This window comes from Cryptomeria japonica, chromosome 10 (genome assembly GCF_030272615.1).
Source record: "Cryptomeria japonica chromosome 10, Sugi_1.0, whole genome shotgun sequence".
NCBI lineage: Eukaryota > Viridiplantae > Streptophyta > Pinopsida > Cupressales > Cupressaceae > Cryptomeria > Cryptomeria japonica.
The window spans coordinates 659,192,635-659,213,743 of NC_081414.1; the positions used below are offsets into that span (position 1 = coordinate 659,192,635).

The 21,109-nt window shown below is 38.8% G+C and overlaps 1 protein-coding gene across 2 annotated transcripts in view; it reads right to left on the minus strand.

The window, feature by feature from the left end:
* Positions 1 to 21,109, minus strand: part of LOC131073369 (probable lysophospholipase BODYGUARD 4) — a 141,176-nt gene that overhangs the window by 91,227 nt on the left and 28,840 nt on the right. The window lies entirely within an intron of this gene.

Here is a 21,109-nt window from a genome sequence, read left to right on the forward strand (position 1 = left end):
AAGCCACATAGACCCAAGAACCCCTTCAGGTGAGTCAAGTTCTCAGGTGGAGGCCAATCTACAATTGCTTTGATATTTTTTGGATCAACCTTCACTCCTTCTGCACTGATGATATGCCCCAAGTAAAGCAACTCCTTCATTCCAAAGTCACACTTAGATTCTTTTGCAAACAATGATTCAAACTCTAGAATGCTGAAAATTTCATCTAAGTGTTGGAAGTGCTCCTTCCATGACTTACTGAAAATGAGGATGTCATCAAAGAAGATAAGCACAAACTTCCTCAACTGTTTCTAAAATATCTTGTTCATGCATGATTGGAAGGTAGCAGGTGCATTAGTCAAGCCAAAGGGCATGACTAAAAACTCAAAATGCCCAAAGTGGCATCTAAAGGTTGTCTTCTCAATGTCAAATTCCCTCATCCTAATCTGATGATAGCCAGATCTGAGATCACTCTTTGAAAAGTAGACAACACCATGTAGCTCATCAATGAGCTCATCAATCCTAGGAATAGGATACCGATTTTTTATGGTTTTCTGATTGAGAGACCGATAATCCACGCACATGTGCATGGTCCCATCCTTCTTCTTAATAACACCATTGTTGAAGCAAAGGGGCTCTTACTCGGCCTAATGTATCCCATGTCCAGAAGCTCCTTAATTGCCTTCTCTATCTCATCCTTCTGCTTCTTGGGGTACCGGTATGGAGTAGTGATAACCGGCTTAGCCCCTTCTTCCAACTCAATAATGTGCTCGGTCCCTCTTTCAGGAGGTCTCCCAAGGGGCGGATTTTCAAAAACCTTGCTTCTTTTGGTGATCAGTGCTTGAATGTCAAGAGGATGGTGTCTTTTCTCATCTATGGGGCTAGATGGCATGATCATGCACTCCGCTGCCCACTCTACTTGATCATGTCGGATCAGCCGCTCCATTTTGTTAATTGCTACAATCCGAGGGCCTCCATTAGACATCCCTCTCAATACTACCCTCTTTCCTTCAGACATGAATTTTAACTCCATGGCTTGCAAGTTAAGGGTGATCTCTCCAAGAGATCGTAGCCATTGAATGTCAAGGACCACATCATCAGTCCCTCCAATGTTTACAATATAGAAGTCGTCCTTGACTTCATAGTTACCCAGCCTCATTGACATATTTGAAACCATCCATTTGCAACAAATGTTTGATCCATCAGCCACCATGACCTTGAAGTCTTCAACATCATCAGTGACATGACCTCTCTTTGCAACAATTCTAGCATCAATGAAGTTGTGAGTCGCTCCGGTATCAATTAGAGCAACAAGTCAATGCTCCTCGAACTCTGAATGATTCATTCTTGTGAAAGCTCGAGAGTTGGGCAACTATACCCCTATCTTCTTGGTCACTTTCAGGCCCTTCTGGAGCCTCTTCATACTCACTTCCCTCCGAATCAAGCTGTTGTTCTGAAATTTCAGAATCTGATCCATCAGCTGAATATGCCTCCATTTGACGAACATTACTCTTCCCATGGCACCTATGACCCAGAACCCAAGGTTCTTTGCAGGAATAACACAAATTCTTTCTCTGGAGCTCTTGACGGAGCTCATCATCCATCCGGGAAGGGAACTTCTTAGGCTGATTGGAAAATTTCTTCTTGTCTTTATGAAATGAGAAAGGCTTTGACTGAAATTTGGACTTAGGGGCAGCCAAATCCATGCTCCTAGCTTTCTTGATTGCTTCAGCCAAGGTGGGCGGATCAAAGGCTTTTACCTAGCCTTTCAATGGTTCTTCAAGTCCTTCAGTGAATAGGACCACTAACCTCTTCTCAGAAATACTACTAACCATAACTGAAAGACTTTGAAACTCAATTATGAAAGTATCCAAAGAGCCCTGTTGTTTGAGTTGTGCAAACTCTCTAAACTTCACCTCCGGATCCTTGGTATCAAATCTTTCACTCAACTTGTTGGTAAATTCCGCATAGGTATTGATCAAGTTATGGTCAAGGGTGACCAACCCATGGTACCACCACTCATGAGCAGCTCCATCCAAGTGCAAAGTAGCGAACTTGATGGCATCTTCTTTAGGCATCGGCCTCAAGGACAAGTAGTTGTCCAACTTTTGAACCCAAGCTCTAGTTGTGCACTTATTGCTTCCATCAAAATGTGCTAGAGTGACCTTCCCAAGAGCTTGTTGATAGTCTCTTGGCATGGAGTATCTATTATCAAACCTCCCTTCCCTTCTCTTCTTCTGATTCATGAATTGATCAAGAGACAAAATGTCTCAAATCTCTATGGGAAGTGAAGCATACTCCATGTAACATGCTCGTATCTCATCAGCTACTGGGACTTCTACCATAGGTGGCGGTGCTTCCTTTGGAAGGAATACAGGTTGCAAGGGTCTTGACACCGAACCTACAGGTATTCCACCATTGTTACTACTATGGTTGCTGCCATTCCCATTACCTCCTAAATTGTTAGAGGTACTGGCATTGTGTCCATTAATGTCTTGATTTTGACTTTAACCCCCACCAGCATTCTGATTCAGTGTGGCCAGCAACTGGGATATCATGTCCATCATAGTATCAAACTTTTTCTCAACTCTCTCCACAGCCCCATTAGCACCATTCTGATTTGATGTTTTCTCTGCCATTAAATCCACTAAATCGGCTGAATCAACCTCTTTCTATCTATTTCTCAAAATCTCTAAAAAGGTTTCTTCCACTAGCACTGACGGTATCTGAAACTGTTGCCTTCTTTTCTCTCTGTTGTAGTATTTAGTATCTCTGTCACTCATGGAGAATCCTTATCACATAGGCTAGCAGGAAGAGTGGCTTTGATACCACTGAAATATCCCCACAATTTTTTTCTTTTTTTTAACAGATTTAAAACACACCAATCACATGTTAGGGTTAGAATAATGTAATCCAAATCAACTGGAAGGAGCCCTTCAACCTTTTGATCACCGAGAGCCCAAACTGGGAGGATGAGAGCATATAGTGGCAGGGGATCGTTAGATGCAACACTGAAAATGCAGATTACAATACTCTGACGGCAAGCCAACCCCTTCCGCATATATAGCAGGATATTGAAAACAATGCAATCACTTGGCGATAAACCAGCCAAGGACAAGCCAAAGAACTGAGAATGCAATCACAGAACCGCTTGTGCAACGAGAGGACTAGAAATGGAAATTAATATCAACTCCACCGCTTATTCAGCAGGAGGACGGTATTAAAAACTCAAGATAGGCGGCCAAGCCAACCTCTTCCACTTATGCAGTGGGAACCAAATAAGAAATCTGAAAGATAGCTATTAGTACTACTAACCAGCTTTACAATTCATTACAAAGATTTCTGAATATAAGAAATATTGCTAATATAAGGTAGGCGTCTAAGCCAGCCTCTTCCACTTATGCAGTGGGATAGCATAAAGCCAAAATGTTGCTGTTAGTACTACTAACCAACATTACAATAAATATAGAATTTGATAACCAAGTGTTGATTAAGAGATGACAACTACAACGACACCTCCAATCATCATGTAACCACCCAATCTACACTCTCAAAATCACACCCAAAATCTGACTTTCGAAAATCTGATATTTATGACAACAAGCTGGAAATGCATAACCAGCAACACCAAACCACACCAAAATGCTCCTAACTCACTCAAAACCCGCTCAAATCACCCAACAACACACCCAAACCAACAATAAGCATTGAGCGACCAAGTACAAACAAGAAAACAGCAACAATATGACCTCAAACACTCAACACGCATCCCAATGCACCTCCCTAACAAGTATGTCTAGGTTGAAAAATACAATTTGCATTTAAATTTGAAACTCAACACTAGGGGCTAAAAACTTACAAATCTCATCGCTGGAAGTATAGAAATCATTAGAGCCAATACCCAGAATCAACAGGAGCCCGCACAAAAAATTGGGAGTGAAAATACGTTTCAGCCATGATGCCAACCAGCAACCAGGAAACACACAAACTCACACCAAAACAGAAAACCAACTGATGCAACCATTCTCAATAAACTGTATCTATTCCTCTGAGTGAGAAATAGTCTCTCCACAGCTAGGTGCTATATCTCAAGCATGAAACTGACATAGGCTAGGAAGCTCACAACTTCGAAGCACAAATCTGGCACTATTCCGGTAGCATTTCATTATACAAATTTTCATGGATAGCAAAAATGAGAGCCCAAGTCACTTATTTATAACTTTTTCCCAGTCAAATTCAAATGCAAATGCTCCCCAAATTCGCCCAAATCACATGTCATTTCATCCCACTCACATTTGGTGATTTATTTCATTTAATTTCCTTCAAGTATATGGTACCCAAGATGAAAGTCCACCACCTAGGCTTCAAGTTCAAACTTTTCCCTTGGTCCACAATTTGCAATATAAAAACATAACTTAAGCACTTTTCATCCATATCGCCTGACTTAGGGGACTTAATAATCTTTTTTTTTAAATAAAAAGTATTTCCCCTTTCCTAAGTCGTCCAACAATAATAATTAAGTATTAAACCTTAGAAAATCACTTGCAAATCAAATACTGATCAGTACCAAAATGAACCATGAATTTGAAGTGCTGAAAAACCGTCAAACTGACTGGGTTGGAATTCTGCACTGAACTACTAAAAATAGAACTGCCTGAAAGACACTAAAAATAGTAAGTCCTGAAAACAACTCCAAAAAGACTATTCTTCGAACCCTGTAGCTCACCACGGAGAACCCAGAAAAACCCAATAATCATGATAACTGACATCGACTTACTAAAAATAGTAAGTTCTACAAACTCCTTTGAACTATTTGCATATCAAATCACTACGAAGCTTACAGAAAACCCAAAAGGAAACCTTGATTCATTCTGCCAAACTCCAACTTGAACATCCCTAAAAACTACGAGGAATCCTCCTAGAAAATAGGAAACCCTAATTTCTGCTTCCATTTAGCCTACGGGTCTCCGGAACAGGCTAATGGCTCACTGAACTTCTCCTCACTGAGAAGGGGACATTACATGTCAAATTGAAATGCATGATTCAAATAACATTGTTTACACATTGTTGTCCTCTATATTGCATTTTATCCAAATCCGTCATGAAATATCGTTTCAAACAATTTGTGAGTGGAAGTGAGTGAAAAAGAAATTGGTCTAGAAGAGGGGGTGTTCTTATAGTGGTATCAAAGCAGTTGTTATTTCTTAGTCCCACTGCATAAGTGGAAGAGGCTGGCTATGTCGCCTATCTTTGGGATAGTGATATTTCATGTTAATGTGCATTGTAAAGCTTGTTAGTAGTACTAACAGCTATCTTTTGGAATATTGCTTGTAGTCCCACTGCATAAGTGGAAGAGGCTGGCTTAGTCGCCTATTTTGAATATTGTAATACTGTCCTCCCGCTGCACAAGCGATCGAGTTGATTGTAATTTCATTTCTAGTCCTCTCGCTACATAAGCAGTAGAGTAATTGTTCTTCAGTTTCTTGTATCATCCTTGGCTGGTTTACCGCCAAGTGATCTTCAATACTCTCCATATCCCACTGAAAAGTGGAAGGGGTTGGCTTGTCGCCTAGATATTGTAAGCAATTTTTAGTTTGCATCCAACAATCCCCCTATGCACTGTATGCTCTCACCCTCCCAAATTGGGCTCTCGGTGATCAAAAAGTGAAAGGGTTACTTCCAGTATTTCTTTTTTGCGTAAGTTTGATTATTCTAACCTTAACGGGTGAATCTTGTTGTGTTGGAATCAAAAAAAAAATTAAGGGGAATATTACAATATTCGTGATATTCTCCATTCTTTTGATGATGAGAGACATGAGTTGCCTAATCTAAAGTTTCCAGTTGAGATAGTTGATCATTCTCAAGATGGCGATAGTGGTTTGGTTGATGACTCTCTTAGTGGGCCAGCCACTCAAGAGTTGTCTGTGTTGAGTAGTGATGGCATACACACTTCTTTTTTAGTTTGTTACCTATTTCTATTAATATGGTAGCGATATCTTTGTTGATTGGAGACTTCATATTCTTCGATTCCTTATGGACTAGTGGCTATTCTAATTGGAATCATATAGCACTATCTGATTTTGAGCTGACTACATCAGCGATTCAGTAATATGGGAATGTTGAGGGGTATTTCTTTTGGATAGAGATGGGGTGTGGAGTGATTTTCTTTGATCGGCATTGGTTTGATGACATGTTTGATATCATCTATGTTGCTGATCAGAGTTATGACAGCAAGGTTTGGTGGCCATTTGTGTTGGTTTATTGGCATATGGGAGTTCATCTTCACATTGTCTTGGTGTCCTACATGCATGGATGGTTACTTCAAGGTGATTGGTTGACAAACTTCTTCTTCATCTCTTGCAGCAGGTTCTACATTTTGATATGGGAAGCCAGGGACTCTAAAAGTACTATTGTTGTTGCTGCTACCTCTTCTTTTAGAATTCATTGAAGCCCATTTCAGTTATTGCAGATGGATTGGAGGGAGATTATGAAAAGGGTTTGGTCTTCTCATGTTGGTAACCTTTGGAAAGACACATTTAGCCAGCAGTTCAAGCAAAAATTTAATTTGGGCCAAGATTTTTCAGTCCTGCAGTGACAATTTCTCTTTGCAGATATTGCAACTGAAAATTTGGAATTGCACAGCTGCTGATTCAAGCACTCTCAGTCCAATCAGCTTAATGACAAAGCCATTTTTGCATCTCAGATGAGGATGATGACTAATTTGGTTAATCCGTTTGAGCGTTGGTTGGATGTTTGGGCACCCACTTATTATTACTGCTTGATTTCAAATTGTACTCATCATTGAAACAACAAATTGGTATTCATTATCAGTTGTTTTGGGAATGTAGGGTGTTGGGAATGAGATACTTTATGATGAATTTCTCAAGCTTCCTCCCATCTTGCCTAGAATTGGGATCTTCAAAGGGAAATTCTTGAAGGAGTTGACCAAATTTTTGCAGTTTTGATTGCTCTTCTTTGAGGTGGAGTTCAGGAAGTCTCTTGTACAGGTGTTCAGTAGGATAGTGTTTGGAGAAGATGGTGCAACAGATCTTCCAAGTTGACTTGGGACCCTAGGATCATTCTCAGTTTCAGTTTGGATCAAACAGTTGATTGTGGATTGCATTGGCATTGCTTGAGGACAAGCAATCTTTGGGAAGGGCGTATTATAATGTTCTCATTTTTAGGGTTCTCGTGTAGTGCAGTTGGTGTTGGTTTTTGGGGTTTTGTTGATGCACTAGTGATTTTAGATAGATTAATGGAGATGAACAACACCTTATGGAGTGATTTTAGACAACTTGTCTAAAACTTTCTACTTTTAGCAGTGGCCATTTTTAGCACTTACTATACATAGTAAGTTTCAGTGCATCCCAGATTGGGCCAGTTTGGTATTTGTTGGTTGAAAATTTTGTACACTCGTGAAAGCAAACAAAATTGTGGCTTCAACCACAGTGTGTGAGTATGAAACTCTCTTAATTAAGGGAAGGCTCCCCTTATCTATCTAAAACTGAAATAAAAACAGGATGGGACAGCAGTCTTCCTTCTTTCTTCAAGGAAGCCTATATCCTTTTCTCTCCTTAGAAAAGTGATAGCAAGAAAATGTATAATAATGGTAACACCTTCAAATGAAAACGAGAGAAAGGAAATGAAGTTTCTTGAAAGTTCAAAGACTCCCGTCACTTCCTTCGGGACGGGACAACAATATCAAGCTCAAAGACTTGACTATTGGAAGTCCTATCTACCCTTTGCTATACTAAATTTTACAACGAATAAAAGACAACAGCTCAAAGACTGGAATAATCTATTCTTTCAACACAAAGACAAGAACTAATGCAAGCTCAAAGACTTGCTGCTCCTTCTAGAGATTTTCCTATTTTAATTAATCTTCTCTACTTGTTGCTCAAAGACTTCAAATTAGATTAGACTAAGCTCCTTTAGAAACACTTTGCATGGAAGAAATAAAAAGATTCAAACTCAAACATGTAGCTCAAAGACTTCAAATCTTAAGTAATCCTTCTTTATTATTCTTCAAAACTTTCAATTCACATACATAAGCTCAAAGACTTCTTGCTGTAAATTTGACAGAGTTTTGCTTGCTTTCCCAAAAGATAGATATTACAATGGACCCTCTCTTCTATTTATAGGAGAGGAGCCTTGAGAAAAAGGTGGGAGGATCCCAACTAACTTGAGAAATTCCCTCAACCATCAAGACCTATTCAACAACTAATTATGACTTATTGAAGGTTACAAGTCTTATTCCAAATTGACTTGTAACCTGCCTACTTGTAATTACAAAAATGCAAGTGATGACAGCTTGCAATTACAAAAATGTTTTTACAAGTAAACTTGTCGAAAGGGAAACTACAACTTTAAGATTACAATTTTGAATTTTACAACCAAGTGTTAAAAACACTTAAGTTGCACCTCTTGAAGACATGAACAATTCGAACTTCTGAATAACTTTCTACAATTCATCAGGATCTGGTTCATGAGTCTTCATAGTCACCACCCTAGTCTTTACGACGACATCATGGCATTGGCATAGCGTGGAGTTGCCCTTTTCCAACGCTGACCGGATTTCCTGCAACTCAGTTTGATACTTAATCAATATTTGAATGGAAGCGGCTGAAAATTGTTCACTTCTCCATTCATCATGAATCTTGAGTTGCAGATCTGCAAGAACTTCTTCCTCGGGCAGCAACTCATCATTCTGATTTAGAATGTCGCAGGATGCCTTTTTACAGTGGGAGGTAACATCTTGAAAGACTGCTTCACGCAACTTTAAGGTCTCATCAATTTCTTCAATGAGTGATTTGAGAACAAGGGATTTGTTCTCTAGAAGTTCCTCATATTCAATGTACATGACTCTGGAAGGAATTACGTCATGCACCTGAAGAATGCTCAACTGTTGTTGAGGCATCTTTCGCCAGGAAACTAAATTTCTCTCAACCTTCTCCAAATTTAGTTTGAAAGCACCCAAGATTTGACTCAACTTATCTTCAATGATTTCCAATTTAACCATTGTTTCAAATACCTGTCTTATGACTTGTGAACATAAGTCATGCAATTGATCAACCTTGGTGTCTAAGGCTTGAACCTTTTGGGCGGCTCTCTCGACACCTTGGATTGGTTTACTGGCACTAGAAGAAACAGGTACTTGGCCTTCTCCATTTGAAGGTTGAGTAATACTTTGGATGGCTGCCATGAGTCTTTGATTCTCTACTTCCAACTGATCTTTCTTGGTCAAAACCTCATCATACCGATGTACCAATGTAGCCACTGTTTGTTGAGCATCATATTTGACAACCTCATGAGTCTACTTACCCAATTGCACTTTTGTGATCCGATAATCAGCTGCTTGCATTTCTTCAACTAGTTTATCTGATATTGGTTCAGTGATTTCTGCCACTCATCCGATTTTCATCAACAATCACCGTCAAAACTATCTTTGCCCTCTTAACAACTTTAGGTTTTGATTGTTTCAACTATTGATAGTCAAAGGCATCGGGTGAGATCACCTGCTTCTTCCTCTTCGCAGTGAAGGAACTGAACCATGGAGGTAAAGCCATTAACTCTGACTCTAGGAAAGAGGGAGAAGCAGTTTCTATTTGAACAACTGTGGTGACCTTGGGAAAATTGTCCGTCTGAATAGCCACCATAGTCTGCTGAGTGACGATAGGATGTGATGAAGATGTCATGAACTCATCAAAACAAGTCATAGAAGTATCAATATCAGAAAAAGGTACATATGAAGGATCATCCGAAAAGATATTCAACAAATTTTCTTGAGATGGTTCTGCTGCTGAAAGTGGACGAACGTCCTGCAGAGATTCTGAAACTGAAGGGGCTGATTGAGAATTCACATCTATCACAGGAGGAAACATGGGTACCTCAATAGGAAGTGAAGAAAGAGAATTATGTGGGGACTTTGTAGAAAGCGACTGAGGAGCATTATCAGATTGAGTTTCTTCCTCTGAAGCTTCAGGATCAATCACATGAATTTCCAACTGTGGCTTCTCCTTGCCTTGAACTGTTATTTCCTGGGGAGGAAGCACCATTGCATGGCTAATTCGCAATTTGATCCTCGTACTAGAAGAGGATGCACCTTCTTTATTGTCCAATTGAATTTCAGACTTCCGCCCAAGAGGACCTGTAGAATCATCTTCTTTCCCAACCTTAATCTTAATGAGCTTGACACCATTGTTCTTAAGCCAGGTATTGGTATTGGCAAGAATTGGCTGAAATCTATCCAAGATAGAAGTGCTTTCCTTACGGGACCAATGGATAGAAGGAAGTGGAGCCTCATCAACATTCTGATTGACAAACTCAAGATCAAGAATGTTTCCATCATCAATCATCCCTTGTGGCATGTTCACGAGGTTTAGATCCACAATTTGTTCTGCAGTGGGTCAATAGTAATCCATCTTGCGAATCTCCTTTTCCGTATGGAGATCAACCCAGATATCTTCTATCCGATGCACATGGATGAAGGTCTTCTTGATCTTTTCCTTCATGCCTCGGTAATCGAAATTAGCTCTAGGTTTGAATCTTTTGAGTCTGATTTCCTGCAACTCAGTCTCCATAGCCTTGGCCTTGATTGAATTCATTAGAGAATATTGACCAATCTTCAATGGGTTGTTGGAAGAAATACCCATGCCAACCTTGTGCCTAACTGACTGATGTGTATGCACAGCCATGATCTGTCTTCCCAATTCCATAAGAATAATCTTATCGGTTGGGTATCGTGGGAGCATATAAGGCTGCCCGCCATAGCATCCAACTCTCATGTAGGTAAAAGTTGGGAACTGGAGAAACAAACAACCATATTCTTTCACCCATTCCCATGTTTCATCTGAGACTCTTTTGTTCTTCAGGTTTTTGTCAAATTGACACAGGTAATGACCAAAGAAAGCGTCCTGAACCCTTCTGAAATGAGACCTACTTTATCTTAGAGGCAACTGATCATAGTATTCCCAAACCGGTACAAGCATGCAATCACCTTTGGTAGAAAGACCTGGTAAATGTCTAAGTGACACAGCGATATACACGAGATATGAATTCATGTAGAAGGTGAAAGTACTAGGGACGACTGCAAGTTGTTCACACAAAGCATCACCGATGATCTCACCCCAACAGATGTGCTGAGACTGCCTTATTAACATAATAAATTGGTATATCCAAGGTTCAAAAACATTGGAATGTTCCAATCCCATCATACGACTCAGAAGGGTAATAGTATCGCCGATCTCATTCTTGAAATCAAATCGATATAACTTAGCCCATCTGGTAAGCGCAGTGCGAGGTTCATGAATCCATTTGTTGATATGACGCTTACAATCTTTCTCCCTTTTGGCAAAGTATTTAGCTGCACTTTGCTTGGAGATCTCTATATAGATGGTTTTAGAAGGTATTTTGAAAACCCTCTCTATAGCTTCTGCATCTAGGCGAATGATCACTTCTCCATCATCATTTTTAATAACTCGTGCCTCTTTATCAAAATGATGGGCACATGCTAAAACAAATTCCGGTTCTAGGGCAGCAACTGGAAAGGATGCAGCATGATGGATATGACTGTCCAACAATCGTTGCATGTCCCCATCCTTCGGATCTTCAATCCTTTGTATGAATTCGGACATGTCAACATGCCCTATCTCAGTATCCTTGATATGATCAAGGGAGGAGGAAACCTATGATTGCGGAACTTCATTTTGGTATTTGTCATACCTGTATTTCATCTTTTTTGGAGTGGGAGATGACGGTACATCTGTCATCTGAAAACAACTGGAAACGCTGCAATGTAAATCCAAGAGTATCAAGGCAATATCAAAGTCACTACCTTTAGACATTTTTACTCCTCCAAATGGGAAAGTTCAACTTTCGTACTTTGGCTTTGTGAGAGGAAATATAAGAGGTGGAAAGATAAGCTTTTGACTTATTTCGGGTTTTGAAACATGTTTTGCAAGTACACAAGAGGGAAGTACAAATGTCAATCGGGTTTCCAAATTCTGAATGCAACTATACTCGCAAAACACGAAGCATGAATAAATGAAAGGAGAATGAATTTTCAGTTTGGAAGTTGGGAAGAACACATTTGCACGTGGTTTTCTAAATCCAAATGCAAACTTATTTACAAACTGAAAATCGAAGGAATGGATGAGAAATGATATTTAGGCATGCAGGAAATGACAAAGTTGATAAGTACGGATGAGGGAATTGGAAGCGGATAGGTAAAAATGAATTTCAAGAAGATCATTTGGAACTTTGTCATGCAAAAATGGGAAGAACTTGATTTTTTAATCATTGAAGCTTGATTTTTGGACTAAAGAAGGTTAAGTCTTTGTCCAAAAAGGGAAGAAGACATCAAGAGGTAGAACTTTTTACACTTGCAAATTTCTTTACAAATTGGGAAGATTGCAAATTGGGAAGAACACATCTTTCTTATTTTGAAACTTGATTTTTTGGACCAAAGAAGGTTAAGTCTTTGTCCAAAAAGGGAAGAACACTAATTTTCCTCTTACTTGCAATCGGGTTTTTAAAACTCGAATGCAAGTAAAGAAGGAGAAATTCCAAAGGGGAAGAACAACTTTACTTTACAAATTTCTTTGTAAAATGGGGAATTTCCTCTCATAAACCCATTATGAACATGAGCAAAACTAAAACTAAACAAGAAAATGCAAGGAAAGAAATAAGAAAGAGAGACAAAAATAAAAAATTACCTTGCAAAGTTGAGAAGAAATCCAAACTTGAAGAATCAACCAAACATGGAAGATAAAGCCCTTTAAATAGAATTTAAACAATGGAAAAAACTTAGCCACGCATTGTGACAATAGAAAAACCGATTTCCTATAAAAATGCCATGTAAAAATGCTAGTGAAATGGTTCGAAACTAATTTGATTCATCATTAAGCAAAAACGACTTAGGATTATAAGCATACCTCAAAGGCGAAGAGTGCGTAACTTAGCAAAACACGTGACTGTTTTTTTTAGGGCCTTTTTTGCAAATCCGAAACCATAAATGTGCATAAAACAGTTTGATCAAAGCTTAGAATCCAACGCATTTATGGTAGAGCCAAAAACGCCTTGAGAATAGATGGATTCAATCCCCCAAATCATAGCAAAACGCATAAATGCATGATTCAGAAAAAACGGCTTCAAGAAGACAAATGGCGAAAAAACGGTTTGCACAAATGCACAAAAAATGGGTTTTGAATCCTTCAAAGTTGCAAGAAATCCACACTTGGAAGGAATCCCTAAATTTCCTCCAAAAAATTCGAACCCAAATCAGCTTGCAATGGCATGGAAGAATTTTGGGCTTTAGAAACAAAACAACAAGTTTTACAAAATGTTCATATTTTTGCCTTTAAGGCAAATTTCGGGTTTTAGAAAAGAAATTACAAGTAAAATTACTTGTAATAGGGAAATAGAATTCCCTTTACAAGTGATTTCACTTAAAACATGTAAAGGGGTTTTAAAATCCCATTTACAAGTTTTATTTTAACATTATAAAAACAACTTTAAGTTACAAAGACATGTAAAGGGGTTTTAAAATCCCATTTACAAGTTTTATTTTAACACTTAAAGTCAAGCTACTGGTAATGGGGGTTTTAAAACCCCCATTACAAGTTTTATAAAAACTTGCAATTGGAGAAAAGTTCCCCCTACAAGCCTAACAGCTTCAAGGGGGTTTTGAAAAACAAATTACCAGTTACTGGTAATCATCGAAAAATTCCCCTACATTGAAGCAAAAACATAACAAACGGACTCGAAACGCGAGGAAATTCAAAACGTAGCTTGAGGATGGATCAACGATCGATCCAATCCAAGGATGGGGCGAATTTCTGCCTCAGGAAGCGTGCCATAGAATAAAAAATTTCAATTTTTAACAAAAATTTCTATGTGATAGTCCAATTTTTGAAATCAAAAATTGAGGACAACAATATTTGGACACACTTGCTATTTTTAGCAGTTGCTATTTTTAGTAAGTGTCTATTTTTAGCAATGAATCGGCCTCTATTTCCCCAGCAATGAAATATGTCATTATTGGACATTGGATGAAGTTTAATTGTACTAAGAGAAATATATTTTGATTTTTAGTTACTTAAGTCTATTATATTGTCACTTTATGACTCAAGTGACTTGTACCCCTCGGCCTAGTTGCACAACGTTGTTTTAAAAAGGAGGCCCTTTTATGTCCTTATGTGAGGCTTATTTACAAAGAAATGTCTTATCCCACATGGATTGGTAAAGAGAGTGGAGCCTCTTGAGAATGTTATAAAAGCAACTTAGTGGAGTTCATTTCTCGGGCTTGGTTTTATTATTTTCTCTTGGAGAATTTGGAAGCTTTTGCTTTCACAGGTTTGAGGATGGCAACCCTCGAGGTTGGAGGTAGTGGACGGAAACCCATTATCAGTTGAAGATATTATCCAAGTATCTCGCTTGTGTTTCAAAATTCTGCGAATGAAGGTACTGCAATTGTAAGGTACCTCTTTTGTTTCTCTGATTATTTTGCTAGAGTTGGAGAAGGATTTTAATTCAAAGGACAATTTGGAGGTTGCTTCCTAGCACTCTATTGTAACATTCATGAATTTAATGCTATATGTTGATGCAAGTTGAATCATATCTGCTATAGAATAATATTATGATCAGTCAGATTTGTATATATATAACTCAGCTAGCACTTTGTGTAAGTCTGTAACTGCACTATCAGCAAACTGTTTGACGAAATGTTGATGGAGTAGAAAGCAAGAAATTGTGTTGGAATCAATTGCGTTCTTGACGGAGTTTGAGAGCAAGTGGGACTCTAATATTGGTGACATGTTTTTGGGGATTTGAGCATTCTGAAGTATAAATAGGTGACAGCTGGAACACAGATGTCTACAGCAGCAATACAGCATCCAAGGAGCTTATTATTATTGTCATTTCTCTAACAACTCAACTTGAGGCCAGTTTACATATGTGTTTCTGATTTCATCAGCATACTCTTAATATCAGTTTGGATTGTGTCTTGCAACAGATGGGTAATGTTATTAAATCAGACTGCCATATGTAATGTTCCTAGTCAATGACAGTAGTGAATATCAATATACTTAAAATCTTTTGAAGGTCAGAGATTGGTTTTAATTTGGAGATTTGAGTACATTATTGCTGATTGGTTTATAATAGCCATGTTGAGAATAATGTGAATTATGTCAATTTGAAATTGTCATGTCCCCTCTTTAGCTCTGTCTAGCAGAGACATGTGAGTCAGCTTATTTTGGGGTCTTGTAGGCTGATAGTGGTGGATAGAGACTCAGAGAGGATATTCAGTGTTTGGGATTTGGTATTCTGGCAGTAGTGGACCAGTTTGGAGCGGTTCCTTAATTTTAGGAGGCATTTCCTTCTTTTGTGGAGGCTATTCCTACTATTTAGGAGGATTTGACAGTACCCAGGATTGGGTTACCATGAGACTATTCCTTGGGTTCAGTTTCAGGAGATTTGGGTATGTTTCCTAGCTTCTACGAGCATCCCTAGATTTTAGGGACAAGATTGCTCGAGGATCCATGATTTCCGACAACAGTCACAGACAGGTGGCAGGCTCCGTTTTAGACTTGTGGAGTCAAATGAGCATTATACGGCTATTTGGAATATATTTTTTATATTTCCTAAGTTAGCGTCTTATTAATTAAATAAAGCTATTTATATAGCTAATTGGAGTAATAAGGGGATTTTGGCTTCTTTTGGTCAGGCAGGCATATGTGTTATAGCTCGTTGGAAAGGTCTTGAATTATTATAACTTATTTTCATCATCCGGAGACCTTCTGGCACCTTGAGTTTTGTTATTTGACGAAAGGGGTGTTTTTCCTATACATAAAGGCCTTTTAATTAAGAATATGCCATTATTTAATAAAGGTAAAAGTATATTCTCCCTTTAGGGTTCGAGTAGCTTTGAGAGGGAGATAAAAGGAGATGTTGGCTCATTATTTTAGGATCTTTTTACATCTTCAAACTTGGCATTTGTGAATTTGCTCTGAGGAGCGATTTCTGGAGAACTGGGACGCAAACCCCAGGGCTTGGATATTGGGATGCAAACCCCAATAGAAGGTTTCAACAGCTTCATTTGGTTTCAGACTTTGATTGGAGTGCAAGTTCAGCATTGGAAGAGCTTTGGCTTTGGACGTTGGGTATATTGCTTGGCACACGGGAGTTCCTTGGCTGCCTGGACGTGATTGCAGCAGCCGTACGGCCTCCTTCCAGCTGGCACATGGGTTGCTGATTGGTATTCATCAGCCATCTCTTTTCATTGTGCGTGGATGGTTTTTCTTGCAGCCGGCAACATTGTTTTGGTTGGTAGATACTTTGCTGGCATATCATTTATGTATTTTGCCTGGTATGATTTGTAGCTATTCTGGATTGGCTGAATATTATATTATTGCACATTATTTTCCAGCCTATTTCATATTTGTTGCTGTTGTTATTCATTGTTTACCTATATCTGGAAAAATACAAACAAAAACAAAAGACACGACCTTTCTGCAACTTTTGTCTCTCTCTGAAAGATCATTTAATAAACAGGAAGAATTTATTTTAAAACAAATAATTAAAAATTACAGCCTGTCAACTTAAAAGATCCATCAGGGATCTTTCAGTGGTATCAGAGCCTTGATCTTGCTAGCCTGTTGGGTGAAGATCAGTAGTTTGATTTTATATTGAAGCTTGGTTGCAGACCAAATTGGTCATCATGACAGGGTTGTCTAAGAATAAACAAACAGGGAAAAAATTTGAACAAACACCTTCAGGGAGTTCCAAACGTACGACTTCATCAACTAGTACAAAGAGGAGGTCTCCTGCAAAGACATTGAATGATACAGTTATGAACAACTATGACAAGTATTGTTCCCTTCCGAAAAAGATACGTGACTGTTTTTCCTTCACACAATTCATGGGAATACCCAATGAAGATGACTTGATGCTTTCGAGTGCACGTCATCAACCAAGGAGGCAACATGAGTCATTTGAGAACTAGGGAAGCAGTGGAGGAGCAAAGGAAATGATGTCTACAAATGAGATTGGCAGAAAATTAGTTGATGACTTTGATAGACAGGCAGATTTGATTGGTGAAAAAAAAATCTCAGCATTAGGGAATAATTCATATGAGACTTCTACATCCTTGCAAGGTGTCTTACAGGTAGATTCCGTTGGAGAGTATGACAGTAGAAACAGCTCTGAAGGAAAGAATGTTGAGTTACATGAAACAGATGCATTCTCTAGTGAATTAGTTGACTCTATTGTTGAGACCAATTCCATACATGAAGAAAAATCAGAGGTTAGCATGAATGAAACAACCCATCATAAATCAGATTTTGTGTACTTTGGGGCAGCAGATATAGAGCATTGCCAAAGGTTGAATGGAGATTGGTTAGATAGAGCTATGCAAGCAAAGATGCTTGCTACCCAAGCAAGACAGCACTTGCAAGAGTTCAAGGAAAGATGCAATCAACTTGATAATGCAAGAAGACAAAGAGAGTCATACATTAGATCGTTATTTCTTCCAAGGGAAAAATGTGTAGATGAAGAGCTTACAAGGGAAAAGCTTCTTGAGGTAAGCCCACAAGAAGAGCATGTTACATTGTGTGAAGAAGAAAGGAGGTATGATTCAAGAAATTCAGTTTGGTCTAGTTTGCCTTATGAAGTCTATGACTTCCCTCTTTTAGAGAGCCCCTTGAAGACTCAAAACATTAATGCTGATATTTACACACTTGATGGACTAGCCACAAGTGACATATCCATTTGTGTGGAATGGAACATATTTCATTTCAAATTGGCTAATCATGCATCATCTACAATGAAAGGACAGTTGTTAAGGTCACATGAGTCATTTTATCTTAAAGAGCTTATTATGGAGTCCAAGAGATTGTCTACTAAGAAGATCTTGCATTTTGATAATGTTTGGTTTGTTTTGCACACTACACCTTGGAGACAATTGGTAAGGAAAAGCATAGCAATCATGGAGGTGAAGGTATGGATTAGATTAAAGGCAGCTATGGAAGCTATAAATCCATGTTACTTGCAGCAGGGTACACTTCATAGGTCAACATTCATGAAAGGAGACCCTACCCTCAAGAACAATACAAGGAATGGCAATGAAGACACCTTGAGAAGGTTTGAACATAATTCTGATTTCCTAAATTGGGACATAAATATTTTGATTTCATATGGGCACGAATCCAAGAAGGATAGTGAAGACAACTATAGCATGGTTGACATTTATGAAAGGATAAATAAGCATGAGATTGTGGTGGGAACTTCTATTTGCCCACAATCTGATTTTATAATAGCAGTTAGAGAAGAACACAAATCAGTTTGTATGTTGATGTCTCACCTTTATGATGTTGACACTTTGCTTGAGTGTAAGGATGTCCTAGTCTCAAGTCTTGATATGTTACTTGATTGGGCTGCCAAGTGTATGCAAGTGTACTCTTGCATTGAAGTTTTCCAAGGTAATGGAAGAAAGGCTACAATCATTCCTAAGTCTATGATTAAGGACAGCAGCATCATCCTCTTTCAATTACATGAATTTGCAGCTCCTATTCATGGAGCAAGTAGTGAAATTGAATTTGCAAATGTTGGTATACATGATACATTGGTTAAGCATGGTTATTTTGATGATGTCTCTTCCAAGAGGACTGGATTTGTTTATATCAAAACAACAGTATTAAATCAGTCTAAAGAAGTTTGTGACGTACACTACTCCATACATAATGAGGAGCAAGACTTATCTTATGCTGAGTTTGTAGTTGATGTTGACAGCAATACCTCAATTGAGACAAGAAAAATCAATAACACACCGACAATAGGCATATCAGCAGTGAACAAAGAGCCAAGGAAGCTAATGGTTATTGTTGAAGATGTGGCAGCCAAGAGTGTGCAGGTACAATTCAGTGTTGAAGACTTCAAAGGAAACACAAGGAAAGGTAATAACAGTGAGCTAGTAGCCCATACTCATGTAGAAGACAATGTTATCGAGTCAACTAATGTTGGCATTCAATTTTGGGAAGATAGACATGGGACAAGTCAAGAGTTGGTGATGTTTAATGATTCGAAAGAAAGTATAAAGGAGGAGCCCAAAATTCTGATTAGAGACAACAGTTGTGTACATTCTCATTCTCGAGAGTTTGCCACCATGATACATGGAATAACAAATGAAGGATATTCTATAAGTGATAGCACTCAAAATGCTTGTGTTATTTTCAATAAAGAGGTACTTGTAAGAGTTGATGACATGACACAAATGCATGAGAGTCATTCTGATTTTTATAACAGCAGTAAAATACCTTTTCTTTTTCAAGTTAATGCAAATTCTAAGCATGAAGAGATGAGTGCCAGAGATTCTACCATGGGTGTTACACAAGGTACAATCATGTTGTGCGATAAGCTTGATGATGCATCTCACCATGGGACTGATTTTATGCGCTTTGGAGCAGCTCAAATAGAACAGTCTAGAAGGTTGAATGAAGGGGGTCTAGAAAGAGCACGGCAGGTTAAGTTGTTTTTTGTCCAAACAAGGCAGCACTTACAACAAATCAAGGAGCGCCACAAACGTTTAAATCAGGCAAGACAACAAAGAGTTGCATATCTTCGATCACACTTTCTTCCAAGAAAAGAAGACTTAGAGATTGAGCATAAGCAAAGTAAGTATGTTGATTGCAAACCAATTTTAGAGGAGTCACATATTGCATCATTGGATTTTCATGATGATCACAAATTTGAAGGATATGCAATCATGGATAAGCACAGTGACTTTATGGATATCATTCATAGTGGAACAGCCACCCAAGAAACAATTTTGTTTGGTGATAAGGGCATCTACAATTCTTCTTTGGATGTGTCACAAATTTCATGTGATATGGCAGCTATGTGTTTGTTGGTTGGTGATTCAATCTTCCTTGACTCTCCGGTAGTTAGTGGCTGTCCTACTATGATTTCCCATGCACTTGCAGATTTATCATGGTCTACATCAGCTCTTGAGTTGCATGGGAGTGTGAAGAGATATGACTACTTGATGGACATTGAGATCGGGATCGATAACCTTGGTTGGCATTGGTATAATAACATTTACAACCTCACTCATGATGCTGGTCTAAGTTATAACAATAGCTTATGGGGAGCTAAGAAGCTCAAACCTCATTTTTACAGACCATATAGAGTATTCAAGCGAGTTGGAGAGGTTGCTTATGAGGTTGAGTTACCACCTGGCAGTAAAATTCATAATGTGTTTCACATGTCATGCTTGAAGAAGGCCCTGGGACAACATATTACAGCATCACCCGATTTGCCTCCCATGGATGAGGAAGGTAAATTGACTCTGGTTCCTGAGGAGATTCTTGAGGTGAGGGAACGACGGCTGAGAAACCGGGTGATTCGGGAGTATTTGGTACGTTGGAGAGGTCTTCCCATAGAGGATGCCACTTGGGAGGGTGAGTCTATTTTGCAGCATCCAGCTTTGCAGTTGCTTGTGGGCAAGCATCTCCGAGAGGGGAGGACTGTCATGTCCCCTCTTTAGCTCTATCTAGCAGAGACATGTGAGTCAGCTTATTTTGGGGTCTTGTAGGCTGACAATGGTGGATAGAGACTCAGAGAGGATATTCAGTGTTTGGGATTTGGTATTCTGGCAGTAGTGGACCGGTTTGGAGCGGTTCCTTAATTTTAGGAGGCATTTCCTTCTTTTGTGGAGGCTATTCCTACTATTTAGGAGGATTTGATAGTACTCAAGGTTGGGTTACCATGAGACTATTCCTTGGGTTCAGTTTCAGGAGATTTGGGTATGTTTCCTAGCTTCTAGAAGCATCCCTAGATTTTATGGACAAGATTGCTCGAGGATCCATGATTTCTGACAACAGTCACAGATAGGTGGCAGGCTCCGTTTCAGACTTGTGGAATCAAATGAGCATTAGACAGCTATTTGGGATATATTTTTAATATTTCCTAAGTTAGCGTCTTATTAATTAAATAAAGCTATTTATATAGCTAATTGGAGTAATAAGGGGATTTTGGCTTCTTCTGGTCAGGCAGGCATATGTGTTATAGCTCGTTGGAAAGGTCTTGAATTATTATAACTTATTTTCATCATCCAGAGACCTTCTGGCACCTTGAGTTT